This window comes from Macrotis lagotis, chromosome 1 (genome assembly GCF_037893015.1).
Source record: "Macrotis lagotis isolate mMagLag1 chromosome 1, bilby.v1.9.chrom.fasta, whole genome shotgun sequence".
Taxonomy (NCBI): Eukaryota; Metazoa; Chordata; class Mammalia; order Peramelemorphia; family Peramelidae; genus Macrotis; species Macrotis lagotis.
In genome coordinates, this window is record NC_133658.1 from 650,112,365 (window position 1) to 650,127,018 (window position 14,654).

Genomic DNA, 14,654 nt, shown 5'->3' on the forward strand with positions numbered 1-14,654 from the left:
GATGTGGAAAATCTGGGACACTATTATACTGTTGGTGGAGCTGTGAATTCATCCAACATTTCTGGAGAGCAATTGGGAATTATGTCCAAAAGGCAACAAAAATGGGCATAAACTTTAATCTAGCAACACCACTCTGGGTCTATACTCTGAAGAAGTAATGAAAAAGGGTAAAAACATCACTTGTACAAAAATGTCCATAGCAGCCCTGTTTGTGTTGGCAAACAATTGGAAATTAAGCTAATATCCTTCAATTGAGAAATGGTTTAACAAGCTGTGGTATGTGTATGTGATGGAAGACTATTGTTCTATTAGAAACCAGTAGGGATGGTAATTCAGGGAAGCCTAGAAGGATTTGCATGAACTCATGCTGAGTGAGATAAGCAGAACCCAAAGAACACTGTGCACCTAATAGCAACATGGGGTTTACATTCAACCTTAATGGACTGGCTCATTCCAACAGTGCAACGATCAGGTACAATTTTGGGGTATCTGTGATGGAGAATGCCATCTATATTCAGAGAAAGAAAGAATTGTGGAGCTTGAACAAAGATCAAAGACCATTACTTTTAATTGTTAAAAAATGTTATCTTGTTACGTAATTTTACTATCCCTTATACTTTATGTTTCTTGTTTAAGGATATGATTTCTCTCTCATCACATTCAACTTAGATCATTGCATATCATGATAACAATGTAAAGACTAACAGACTTCCTTCTATGGGGGGTAGGGGGAGGAACACAAAATTAGGGGAAAATTTTAAAATTCAAAATAAATAAATAAAATATTTCTAAAATTAATAATGCTCCCAGTAACATCCTTAATGATTAGAACAAGTGCTATTTTTTTTTTGTTGTGGCCTAATACTATACGAACAGGAAAGGCAGGGGGAATTAGATTTGAGCACTTAGTATTTCTATGAAAGAGTAAATTGGTATCATCAAATTCAGTCTTTCGTTCATTCCATGAAGTGATAGCTTTTGTTGTTGTTGTTAGTTATATCTCATTCTTCACTTAATCCTTCCTCAGAAGCTGGAAGACTGTATTTACAAACTGAAATAAGACATTATTTCTTTTACATCACTATTGTTCATTTTTTCCCCTTTGAAATTGAATTCAAATGCATCTAACTCTTATCCATTGTGAGAAAATTCTCCAACAATTTATTGAAAGAAAAGTTGCTTTATATTTTTGAGAACCATCAGGTTCTTACCAATAAAAAAAGTTATCATGGTCAATTCTCCTAGTGCGTCATGTGGCCTTCCTCCACTTTCTTCTCCCAATCCCAAGTACAAGTGATATGTCATTTTTCCACAATATATCCCATCCATTAATTGAAGAAAATTATTCTTGTCATCTTTTAACTGATTCTTTTCTTTATAAACTTCAATATATTTTGAACCCTAAGCCTTGTTTCTGAGTAAGGTCCAAAATTTCAGCTTTCCTCTCTGAGCTATGTTGTGCTATAAGTCATTTTAATTAAAATAAATCTAATATCTCTATGCCTTTCACTGCCTGTGTACAATTGTGGGAGATATATTATCTCACAAACTAACCTTACAAGACACAGGGAGGTAAGAGGAAGCATGCTATTTCACTATTGCTGGCTGTTCTTCAATAAATTTTGAACTCCTATCACTGTGACTCTAATTAACCATATAATAGGACACCATTAATTAACTTTCCATGGAAAGAAGATTGGTGGAATGGGTTGTTGCTTGTTCTGCATTACCAACTTAAATACAATCTTATAATTTTTCATCTATAATACTTCAGACTTTATAATCAATCATATTATTTTATACTTCCTGGTCTTTGTTCTCTTGTACTTAACAAAAAATATATGAAAGATAGAAAGAACTAACAAGATATTTTGACTGGCTGAGAAGTCAAGTTATCCCTTTTATGGGTAATTGCTAATGTTGCCAATAAATTGAATGTACTTGGAACCTTACTCCTCAGTTGACCTTAATTTCAGTCACAAGAGAATGAATCAATGAATGAATGAGCAGTAATGTGCATAATCTTCTCATAAGCCCTGGCAATCTAGGTAGAGAAAGAAATATCTTTATAGAAAGAGAAAATACAAATTTGAATTAAATCTGAGTTGTATGTAGATCAAAGAATTCATCATGAGTATCATGATATAATCCACTAGTGCAATTTTGTCAAGTGATCCTGTTGTCCTTTGCTTATTTATATTATATGAAAATGATGAAGTCATAAAAGACAGTTGTAATGTTGACTTTTTGCAAAGTGGTTATTAAGGATAGTGGAAGAAAACAATATAAGAAATCAAAATAGGTACAGAGGTCATCAGTGAAATGAATCCAATGAGAAAATCATCACCATGTTGTAAATATTGCAGGAGGAGAGCTTTACAAGAAAAAAAATCAGAGAAGTAATGACAATGTTCTCACAGACAGACAATGTGGGATCTTGCATGAGGAATGACCTCAGAGGTTCTATGTTATGCATTCTATGTTATGACCCCAACTGGAAGTAGACATTTTGTTACATAATAACACATAACATGCTATGTCTATGCCTATAGGGTATAAGATTAGAAATGAAAACAAAATGAGGATACTTCATGGCAAATAAAAACTAAAAAAAAAAGGGTGAGTCTAACACCCTGAATAGATAATATTCTTCCCTGATACCAATTTCACCAACATTTCAATGTTAGTAACAATAGGAAAACAGGGATATGTGAAATTACTGCTTCTAAAGTAATAATAAATGTAGAATAAAATTGAGAACAGATCCCATTAATAGAATTAAGATCAATTTCCCCATAATCCATACTATGTAAATTTGTAGAACAAGAGAAAGTAGTAAAAGCATTAGTTTTTAAAGAAATAGTGCATGGTAAGAAGTTGAGAATAGATTCTGATTAATAAATTAAACTTAATTTCCTCACAATTCAGACAATGCAGATTCCTAGAATAGGAGGAAGAGGTCAAACTGAAATTCTATGTGGTCAATTAATTTCACCTTGGACTGATATCTTACAAATATTATCCATTGTAAGTTGAAGTGTAAACCTGGGAGATAGGTCTAATTATTTTCCCTTTTTAAAATAATATTATGTCTCCAATTGCAAATAAAAAATTTTTTAACAGTTTGAGAGTTTTGAGTTTTAAATTTTATCCCCTCCCTGAGACTATAAAACATTTTTGTATTAGTAATTTTGTGCAAAAAAAATTGAAAAATCAACAAGGAAAGAGAAAGCAGTATTCTTTAATCCATATTCAGATAATATCAATTCTTTCTCTGGAGGCAGACATAATTTTTCATTATGAATCCTTTGAGATTTTTCTTGGCTCTTTGTATTGCTGAGAATAGCTAAGTCATTCGAAGTTCATCATAAAATGTTGTTATTATTTATAATTTCTCCTGATTTTTCTCACTTCACTTTGTGAACTCAGTTCAATGCCTTTCCAGAATTTCCAAAATCATTCTGCTTGTCATTTCTTATAGAACAAGAACATTGCATTTAAATTATATACCACAACTTGTTTAACCACTTCTCAATTGATGGTTATCTCTTGAATTTGCAATTCTTAGCCACCTGTAACAGAAAGTATTACAGACTGAGCACATTTTTAATTTGGTAGGCTCGGATCTGTCCCCAAATAAATGTTCACTCTGTCTTAAGTCTTTAAATTATAATGTAACAATTAATATGCTTATAACCAAAGATTAATATACGTATAATTCAAGAGATATATGATTGCATGCATGTTAAAATAGCATAGATAAAGGAAAAAGGAAACATAAAGAAAAATGTAAATAAGGTTCTTGTTATTGTATTAATTGCTCTGGTTCTGTCTGGGGATTTTTGAGTCACAACAGAGTTATCAGGTACCAATTGGGAAAGTCCCTTCAGCTGCATGTCCTTTACAAAGGGGGTGACCTCCAAAGCCCACTTTCCCAAGTAAGACTTTCATAGTGCTTACCCAAAACTGGCACAGGTCCAAGGGTTCACATGACTGAACTTAGTGATCTAGGGAGTTTCAGCCAAAACACCCTCAGATACCAAGTACAATCACTTTCTCCAGGTGTACTGAGGTAAACACCCAGGGAAAGACCAAGTCTCCAAGTGTGAACCCCCAAACATGCTTACTAAGGATGTTCCCCAGCACTCCCTACCCCAGAACATGTCTTTATCAGTCATACTTCAGTGTGCTTGGGAAGTTCCTTCCTCTCAGACCATGACAGCTGTTAGGAAAGATCACAACTTACCCCTCACCCTTCACCACCACAAAAAAGAGTTACTATAAATACATATTTTTCTAAAACAGAGTTCTTTTTAACTTTGTAGATCTTTTTGTGATAGAGACCTAGCATTGGTTTTGCTGAATCAAAGGCATGCACAGATTTGGAGCCCTTTGAGCATAGTTCCAAATTGGTCTCCAGAATGGTTGGATCAGTTCACAATTCCACCCATAGTGCATTAGTGTCTGTTTTCCTACATGCCCTCCAACATTCATCATTTCCCTTTTTCTCATAATAGCCAATTAGATAGACATGAGGTAGTACCTCAGAGTTATTTTAATTTACATTTCTCTAATCAAAACTGATTAAGAATATATTTATATGGCTAGAATTAGCTTTGGTTTCTTCATCAGAAAGATAATTTTAATGCATAAAAATCATTTTGACTTTACCTTGATATACAGTGTAAAATGTTTGTCTGTACCTAATTTCTGATCTACTATTTTCCAGTTTTCTCGGCATTGTATACCTAATCTATTCCAGTGACCCACCACTTTATTTCTTAACTAGTAATAAATTGTTTTGATAATTACATCATGACCTAATTTAACTAGATCTAGTTTAGCTAGACTATCTCCCTTCACATTTTTTCTTTTAAAATTCTTGATTTTTTTCCTTCCAGATGAATTTTATTATTTTTTCTAGCATTTTATAATATAATGTTTGGTCATTTAATTGGTATGGCACTGAATTAGTAGATTTACATAGGATTGTCAATTTTATTATATTGTCATGACTTACCAATGAGCAATTATTATTTTTCCAATTATTTGGATCTGACTTTGTATGAATAGTCTTTTGTAATTTTGTTCAAATAGTTCCTGGGTTTGTCTTTTCAAGTAGAGTTCAGGAATTTTATATTGTCTGTAGATATTCTAAGCACAGTTTTTCTTTCTATTTATTGCGGCTGGACTTGACTGATAATATATGGAAGAAAAATATCTTTTTGACAGGAATAGAACTTTGCAAATAGTTGCTATTTAAAAACTGAAGGATTTTATCATTTTTTCCTGACATTTCATCAAAGCCTCACAAATATAGTATAAAATCACCTGCAGAATCAGTCTCATTCTCGAGCAGAAAAACAATCCAATAAGACTGATGGAATCATGAATCCTCAAGGTAGAGAGAAACCCTGACTATGTACTGTAGAAAGGAACAGATGCTCAGAACCCAGAGAAAAACCAAAACTGGATTCCGGCCAAGATGGCAGAGAGAAGACAGGCAGAGTTCTAAAGTCTCCTGATCTCTTCCCCATCTGTTACATAAAACAAACCTCTTAATAGAAATCCGAACCAGGAAACCCAGAAAGAAAAGCCAGGAGAGGAAAATCTACCTCAGGATTTGTCTCCCGCAGCAGCCTTGGCTGAGTACCGGCAGGTGAGTCTGACCTCCCAGGGAAGATCAGCCAGACCAACAGCTGAATTGGAACCGGGAGTCTGAGGGCCCGAGAGCCTGACCTACTGGGTCAGCAGTGAGGCTGGAAGAAGGGGGCTTGGGTCCGCTGGGAAGCAGAGGCACTGGTGTTGGTGCTGTCCCCCTGGAGCTTGGGGAAGGGGCTGTGGGGAGAGGTCTGGTGCAGGAGAGCTGCAGACACCATCCCTGGGCTCCTCTGGTCTGAGAAACTCTGAGCCTCCTCCCAAACAAATGCAAATTATTTCTGCCTCAGGCCCAGGTGTGTGAGCAGAAGAACCAACCCAGCTGAGGAATGCAACCAAAAATCTACTTTCCTGCAAAGCTGAGCCTTCTTTTCCAGGGAAAAAGATGGACATTTAATGAAATGGGAGAATTCCAAAAATTTCTGATGAAAAGACCAGAGCTAAACAGAAAATCTGGATATCAAACAGGAGGTTCAAGAGACACATGAAAAGGTAAAACAAGGGGGGGGGCAGTAAAAGGAAAAAAATGCAATCCAGCAAGTTGAAATCCAGCATGGTGGTGGTGGTGGGGGGGGTTTAGAGACTCTCATAAATCCTGAGAAATGTAACTCTAACAGAGAGAATATACCTAGGCAGAAATGATGGACATCCATGACCTATCCATGAGACTGATATCTAATGGGATGTAACTGGCTTTAACTCCACTGGGGAGAAAGACTCTAATAACTCTCAGGAATTTGGACTCTATTCAACAGAATATACTGAACTAGAAGGGACAGACACTCAGAATTTTCTATGACTTAGATAGAATGATCTAAAAAAATACACTACCTCCCTAAAAAGGGGGACAGGAAAGAGATGGGAGGAGGGAGGGGATTGAATGGGACAAATCTCATTACGCTAAGAGGTACAAAAAAACCTATGGTAATAGAGGGGAAGAAGAGAGTAGAGGAGAAACACCTGAATCTTCTTCTCATCAGACTTGGCTTAAAGTCAACCTACACATACTCAGTTAACTTATAAAACATCTAACCTTTCAAGAAGTAAAAGGGGAAAAGGGGAGGGGGGGACAGAGAAAGGGAAGGGGAGTGGGGGAAATAAGGGGAAATAACAAAAGGAAGGGAAGTGAACAGGGAAAGGGGAAAAAAAGGGGAGGGTGTGATATAGGAGGGCAAACATACTGAAAGGGGTGGTATTAAAAAACAAAATACTGGGGAATATGGATAAAAGGGGGGAAAAGGGGGAAAAATACAAGCAGAGGGAAGATAGCATGGAGGGCAATAAAGAATTAGTAATCATAACCTTGAATGTGAATGGGCTGAACTCTCCCTTAAAACGTAAGCAAATAGCAGAGTGGATTAAAAACCAGAATCCTACAATATGCTGCTTACAAGAAACTCATTTGAAGCAGAGAGATACATATAGAGTAAAGGTAAAAGGTTGGAACAAAATATATTTTGCTTCAGCTGAAGTAAAAAAAACAGGGGTAGCAATCCTTATCTCAGACAAAACAGCAGCAAAAATAGATAGGATTAAAAGAGATAAGGAAGGAAACTTTATCCTCCTAAAAGGTACCATAGACAATAAAGTCATTTCAATATTGAATATATATGCACCAAGTGGGACAGCACCCAAATTCTTAGAGGAGAAGCTGAAAGAATTACAGGAAGACAAAGACAGCAAAACTCTACTAGTAGGAGATCTCAACCTCCCGCTATCAGATCTAGATAAATCAAATCATAAAACAAACAAGAAAGAAATTAGGGAGGTAAATAGATTGTTAGAAAAATTAGATATGGTAGACTTATGGAGGAAACTGAATGGGGATAGAAAGGAATATGCCTTTTTCTCTGCAGTACATGGAACTTATACAAAAATTGACCATGTACTAGGACATAAAAACCTAATGATCAACTGCAGAAAGGCAGAAATAGTGAATACATCTTTCTCAGATCACAATGCAATAAAAGTCATATGCAATACTGGGCCAAGGAGATATAGACCCAGAGCAAATTGGAAACTGAATAACCTCATCTTAAAAAATGAGTGGACCAAAAAACAAATTATAGAAAGAATTAACCATTTTATCCTAGATAATGATAATAATGAAACAACATACCAAAACCTATGGGATTCATTCAAAGCAACTCTCAGGGGATATATTATAGCTCTAAATGCTTATATGAATAAATTGGAGAAAGAGGAAATCAATGAACTAAACATGCAACTAAAAAAAATAGAGAAAGAACAAATCAAAAATCCCCAATCAAATACTAAATTAGAAATTTTAAAAATCAAAGGAGAAATTAATAAAATTGAAAGCAAAATAACTATTGAATTAATAAATAAAACCAAAAGTTGGTATTATGAAAAAAAAATAAAATTGATAAACCTCTGGTTAATTTCATTAAAAAAAAGAAAGAAGAAAACCAAATTGCTAGTATCATAAATGATTTCCACCAATGAGGAGGAAATTAAAGTAATAATTCAAAATTGTTTTGCACAACTCTATGAGAATAAATTTGATAATCTAATTGAAATGGATGAATATTTACAAAAATATAAGTTTCCCAGGTTAAATGAAGAAGAGATTAAATACCTCAACAACCCTATCTCAGAAAAAGTAATTCAACAAGCCATTAGTGAACTCCCTAAAAAAAATCTCCAGGGCCTGATGGATTCACAAGTGAATTCTACCAAACATTTAAGGAACAATTGGTTCCAATCCTATATGAACTCTTTGGAAAAATAGGGAAAGATGGAACTCTGTCTAACTCTTTCTATGAAACCAATATGGTACTGCTACCTAAACCAGGAAGAGTTAAAACAGAGAAAGAAAATTATAGACCTATTTCCCTCATGAATATAGATGCAAAAATCCTAAATAAAATCTTAGCAAAACGACTACAACAAGTCATCACTAAGATAATACATTATGATCAAGTAGGATTTATTCAAGGAATGCAGGGGTGGTTCAATATTAGGAAAACTGTTAGTATACTCAATTATATCAATAACAAACCTATCAGAAACCATATGATCATATCAATAGATGCTGAAAAAGCTTTTGACAAAATACAGCATCCATTCCTATTAAAAACACTAGAGAGAGTGTAGGAATAAATGGACTGTTCCTTAAAATAATTAGCAGTATCTATCTGAAACCATCAACAAGCATTATACTCAATGGGGACAGGCTAGAGGCATTCCCAGTAAGATCAGGGGTCAAACAAGGGTGCCCATTATCACCACTACTATTCAATATTGTATTAGACATGTTAGCATCAGCAATTAGAGAAGAAAAAGAAATTAAAGGAATTAGAATTGGGAAGGAAGAGACAAAACTCTCACTATTCCCAGATGACATGATGGTCTACCTAGAGAATCCCAAGAAATCATCTAAAAAACTACTGGAAACAATTAGCAATTTTAGCAAAGTTGCAGGTTATAAAATAAACCCCCATAAATCCTCAACTTTCCTATATATGACTAGCAAGAAAGAGCAGGAAGAGCTAGAAAGAGAAATTCCATTCAAAGTCACCTCAGACAGTGTAAAATACTTGGGAGTCTATTTGCCAAGACAGACTCAGAATCTTTTTGAAAATAATTATAAAACACTTCTCACACAAATTAAATCAGATTTAAATAACTGGGCAAATATCAACTGCTCATGGATAGGGAGAGCTAATATAATAAAAATGACAATTCTACCAAAACTAAACTATCTGTTTAGTGCCCTACCAATCAAAATTCCAAAAAATTACTTTAATGAGCTAGAAAAAATTGTAAGTAAATTCATATGGAGAAAAAAAAAGTCAAGAATTGCCAGGAGCTTAATGAAAAAAAAATGCAAACGAAGGTGGCTTAGCACTACTGATCTAAAATTATATTATAAAGCATCAGTCATCAAAACTGTTTGGTATTGGCCAAGAAATAGAGTGGTGGACCAGTGGAATAGACTAGGTGTAAAAGCAGGAGAGGATTATAGTAATCTGCTGTTTGATAAACCCAAAGAGTCTGGCCACCAGGATAAAAACTCCCTCTTTGATGAAAACTGCTGGGATAATTGGAAGTTAGTATGGATGAAACTTAGATTAGACCAACACCTCACACCCTTTACCAAGATAAGATCCAAATGGTTACAGGACATAGACATAAAAAACAATACTATAAGCAAATTAGAAAATCAAGGACTAGTCTACCTGTCAGATCTATGGAAAGGGGAACAGTTTATGACTAAGGAAGAGTTGGAGAACATCACTAAAAACCAATTAGGTGATTTTGATTACATTAAATTAAAAAGGTTTTGCACAGATAAAACCAATGTAATCAAGACCAAACGAAAATAGTAAATTGGGAAACAATCTTTACAACTAATGATTGTGAAAAAGGACTCATTTCTAAAATATACAGAGAACTGAGTCATATTTTTAAAACAAAAAAACATTCCCCAATTGACAAATGATCAAAGGATATGCAAAGGCAATTTACAGATGAGGGGATCAAAGCAATTCATAGCCATATGAAAAAAATGCTCTAAATCATTAATTATTAGAGAAATGCAAATTAAAACTTTGCTGAGGTACCACCTCACACCTGTCAGATTGGCCAATATGACCAGGAAGGATAATGATCATTGTTGGAAGGGATGTGCGAAATCTGGGACACTATTACACTGTTGGTGGAGCTGTGAACTCATCCAACCCTTCTGGAGAGCTATTTGGAACTATGCCCAAAGGGCAACAAAAATGTGCATACCCTTTGACCCAGCAATACCACTACTGGGTCTATACCCTGAAGAGATGAGGGAAAAGGGTAAAAACATTACTTGTACAAAAATATTTATAGCAGCCCTGTTTGTGGTGGCAAAGAATTGGAAATCCAGTAAATGTCTTTCAATTGGGGAATGGTTTAGCAAACTGTGGTATATGTATGTCATGGAACACTATTGTTCTATTAGAAACCAGGAGGGACGGGATTTCAGGGAAACCTGGAGGGATTTGCATGAACTGATGCTGAGTGAAATGAGCAGAACCAGAAAAACACTGTACACCTTAACAGCAACATAGGAGTGATGTTCAACCTTGAAGGACTTCCTCATTCCATAAGCGCAACAATTGGGGAGAATTTTTGGCTGTCTGCAAAGAAGAGTACCATCTGTATCCAGATAAGGAGCTGTGGAGTTTGAACAAAGTACAAGGACTATTCCCTTTAATTCGGAAAAAATAAAAACGCAGATGTCTTATGGTTTGATCTGGTTACCTCTGAGAATTCTGTTCTCTTTAAGGATATGATTTCTCTCTCATCACACCCAATTTGGATCGAGGTACAACATGGAAACAAAGGAAAGACTGACAGAGTGCTATCTGTGGGTGGGGCTGGGGGGAGGGAAGCAAGATTGGGGGAAAACTGTAAAACTCAAATAATATCTTTAATAAAAATTTTTTAAAAATGAAAATAATGCTAGGATCATCATCTTAGAGAGGGCAAGAGACCTTAGAGATCACTGAGTTCAAATCCCTCCTTTTACAGTTAAGGAAACCAAGCCGTGTTTAGGGTTACACAGCTAGTAACTAGCTGAAGCAAAATCCACCCTCAGGTTTTTCAGACTTCAAGTTCAGAACCTATCCTCTATGCCACTTTTTCAGTTCAGTTAGAAAACAGCATCAAATGTATTAAGAACTTATTCTGGAATTGTGGAGTTTGAACAAAGACCAAGGACTATTACCTTTAATTTAGGGGAAAAAAACTTGTTGTCTGGTATTGCTATCTCTTATACTTTATGTTTCTTCCTTAAGGATATGATTTCTCTCTCATCACATTCAATTTGGATCAATGTATACCATGGAAACAATGTAAAGACTGGCAAACTGTGTGGGGGGGGAGGGAAGTAAGATTAGGGGAAAATTGTAAAAATTGTAAAACTCAAAATAAATAAAATCTTTAAAAAAAATTAAAAAAAAAACCAAAACCAAGGTAAACCTCATGACAAAAGAACAAAAAGACTTCCAATACTATAAGTCAAGGTATATCTTGCCAAACTATTTCCTATATATAGCTTGCTTCTATTACTTATTAATAATGAGTCAACTCTTCCTAGGGACTCTATTGTAGAATGAAAAAATATATTGTTTTGGGGAATGGTTTTTATTTTTTTTAATATGACTAGTGTTCCTACTGTATATTTTTAGTACATGCATTTTCAAAAATAAATCTTTAATTATCAAGCATTTTTTCTTTGCCACTCTTTGAGATAGAAAAAGAGAAAAAATAAAGTATTTGTAATAAAAGTGCATTGTCAAGGAAAATAAATTCCCATTTTAATCGTGTCTAAAAAATGAATGTTGCATTTTGCTTATTGAGATTCTCTATCAGGTAATGATTAGTATGTGTTGTCATCATTTCCATAAAATCATGACTGTTCATTGTACTCATCAAATGAATTTTACAAAAAGTGGTTCATTTTTATAAGGTTCTTATTATTGTATAAATTTCTCTGATTCTGCATATTTTTCTTTGTATCAGGACATATAATTTTTCCTGAAACTATACTTTTTGTCATTTTTAAGGCTCAAAAGTAAGACTATTGCATTCTGATATCTTAATTTGTTTAGTCATTTCCCTACTTATATAAATCAATTTAATTCTAATTCTTTAACATCCTTCCTATGTTCTCCAAAAAAAACTTGCTTAAATATTTTTTATACACATGAATATTTTCCCTGTTCTTCTGATCTCTTTGAGGGTTTATGTCTAATAGTGATATCAAACTAAGCTGAATTTCTTCTGTTTGCCATTTAATCTGTTCTACTGACTGATCTTCCTTTTTTGTAAGCAAAGCCAAATTATTCATTTGATTACTACTTAAAAGAATGGTTGAAGATCTAGTTGGATCTCCTTGCTTCATATATATAAAAAAAATATTCTTGATGCTTTGTTGGTGGGGTTTTTTAACTGTTTCAGTTATAAACACACACATACACACACATTGTTTCAGATGTGTACATACCCAAGATAGATAGTCATAGTGGCTAGTATAAGTGATGGAATTCTAGCTGAGCTATATAAAATTCTAAAAGATAATGCTATTAAAGTGCTGCACTCAATATGACAGCAAAGTTAGAAAACTCGATAGTGACCACTAGATTAAAATATATCAGTCAACGTCTCAGTTCTAAAGAAGGACAATGCCATAGTACTGAACAGTTGCATTCATTTCACATGTCATTAAGGTTATGCTTAAAATTGTCCAAGTTAGACTTCAATAATATATGAATTATTAACAATTACTAAAAGAGTAGGTTGGTTTTCAGAGGCAAAATGACAACACACATGCATATATATATACGTGAGATTTTTCTGATAGTGATATTAGAAAGATTTGTTAAAATGTCAGAAACATATTTCTTATGTATGTGCTTATATTAACATATACACAGGTATATACAATATAGTTATGTCAATACTATTCTCAAATATGTGATATAGTTATAATGTCTACCAAGTTAAAATACTTTTATCTGACAATCAGTATCCTTCCCTATATATAGGTACCAAAATTTCCCAAATTAATATTATTTTTTCTTCTTCATGTAATATAACATTCTTTCAATTTGAATGACATTGTCCTAGGATTAGAGGAGTTAAGAAATGTATTTAAAAACACTCTATACCATGAAATTTCCAGTCTAACAGAGGAAGAAGATAAGCATTATATATCATATAAAAAGAACAGTATATCTCTATTCATATCCTAGATATGCTACTGATTATCTTTTGATCCTATTATTATAACCTCCATGGTGTTTCATATTTCTTCATCCATAAGATTGGGGAGTTGAGCAAGATAACTTCTAAGATGCCCTTTTTATTCTGAAAATATGATCTTTTGAATCCCCTTCTCTCACCTCCATTTCAGTTATAAATCTGTGATTCTGAGATGATATTAACTAGAGTTATAAAATTATTTCAAAATGACTATTTAATTAAAATAATTTTTTGGTTGATAGTACTAAAAATTTAACATTAGCAACCCTCATCTTTACATAAATGGTTAATGTCCTTCACCACAATCATAAACACACCTATGTTCAATTTTTTTCTTAATTCCAAGTTTCATTTTTATGTCAATATTTACTTCAATAATTCATAAATTTCCAATTTTAACAATGTATCTTTAGCTCCTCTATAGATAGATAGTGCCTAGGTAAAAAGTCAGTGGTAGTCAAGAGAGAGTAACAAATAAGACGTACAAAAGTAAAATGCTTTTGATAATAAAATAAAAAGAAAATATTTGATAATATTAGGAATTCCAAACAGAAGAAGAGATGTCTATATTTGTCTCTTTAAGTTAAATATTACATCCTATGATGGTATACTCCTGCATACCATCCTTTCTTTAAAGAACTATTAAAATGAATAATAAGGGACATTGCAATATAGCTTCACCCCATAAATGCAAACATTTAATAATTTTTCTTTTGTCTACTCAAGTCATTAAATTCTTTTTGTTCTATAATCTCTGAGAAGTAAATAAATTTCATAATCAATAGGTAAATTTTACTTTCCTTCATAATGAAATATCCATTCTTAACATTTAAGCTTCACTTTAATATAAATGAAAACTCAATAAAGAATAATAAAAAATTATATTTAAGTTAATCTCTCTGTAACTCTGTCTATATGTCTTGTAGAAAACACAAGTTATTTTTATCTTGATTCTTTTGTCTATTCATTCAATTTATTTTGAAAAAGTTTGATTTAGTACTTTGTATTTATAATTTTGTTTATTTTTATTCTGTTTCTGTCTTTTGATATCTCTGTTCTGTTTCCTTAGATGGTTTCTGAACAGCTAAATTCTCAATAATGGAAGGAAGGAAGGAAAAGGAAGAAGAATGCCCTTCTATGGGTAAATCTTCCCACTACTTGTCACATGAAAGCTTGACTGCCCAGGTATGGGTGAAAGGGAAAAGAATAAGAATTTGAATTTTGTATCT

General features: G+C 33.6%; 1 protein-coding gene across 1 annotated transcript in view; it reads right to left on the minus strand.

Moving 5' to 3' along the window:
• Positions 1–5,840, minus strand: part of LOC141522422 (olfactory receptor 8D1-like) — a 52,136-nt gene extending 46,296 nt beyond the window's left edge. Inside the window, exon 1 of the mRNA XM_074235866.1 lies at positions 5,616–5,840. The gene's annotated coding sequence lies outside the window, so the exon portion shown is untranslated. The remainder of the gene's footprint in view (positions 1–5,615) is intronic.
• Between the last annotated feature and the right edge of the window lie 8,814 nt (positions 5,841–14,654).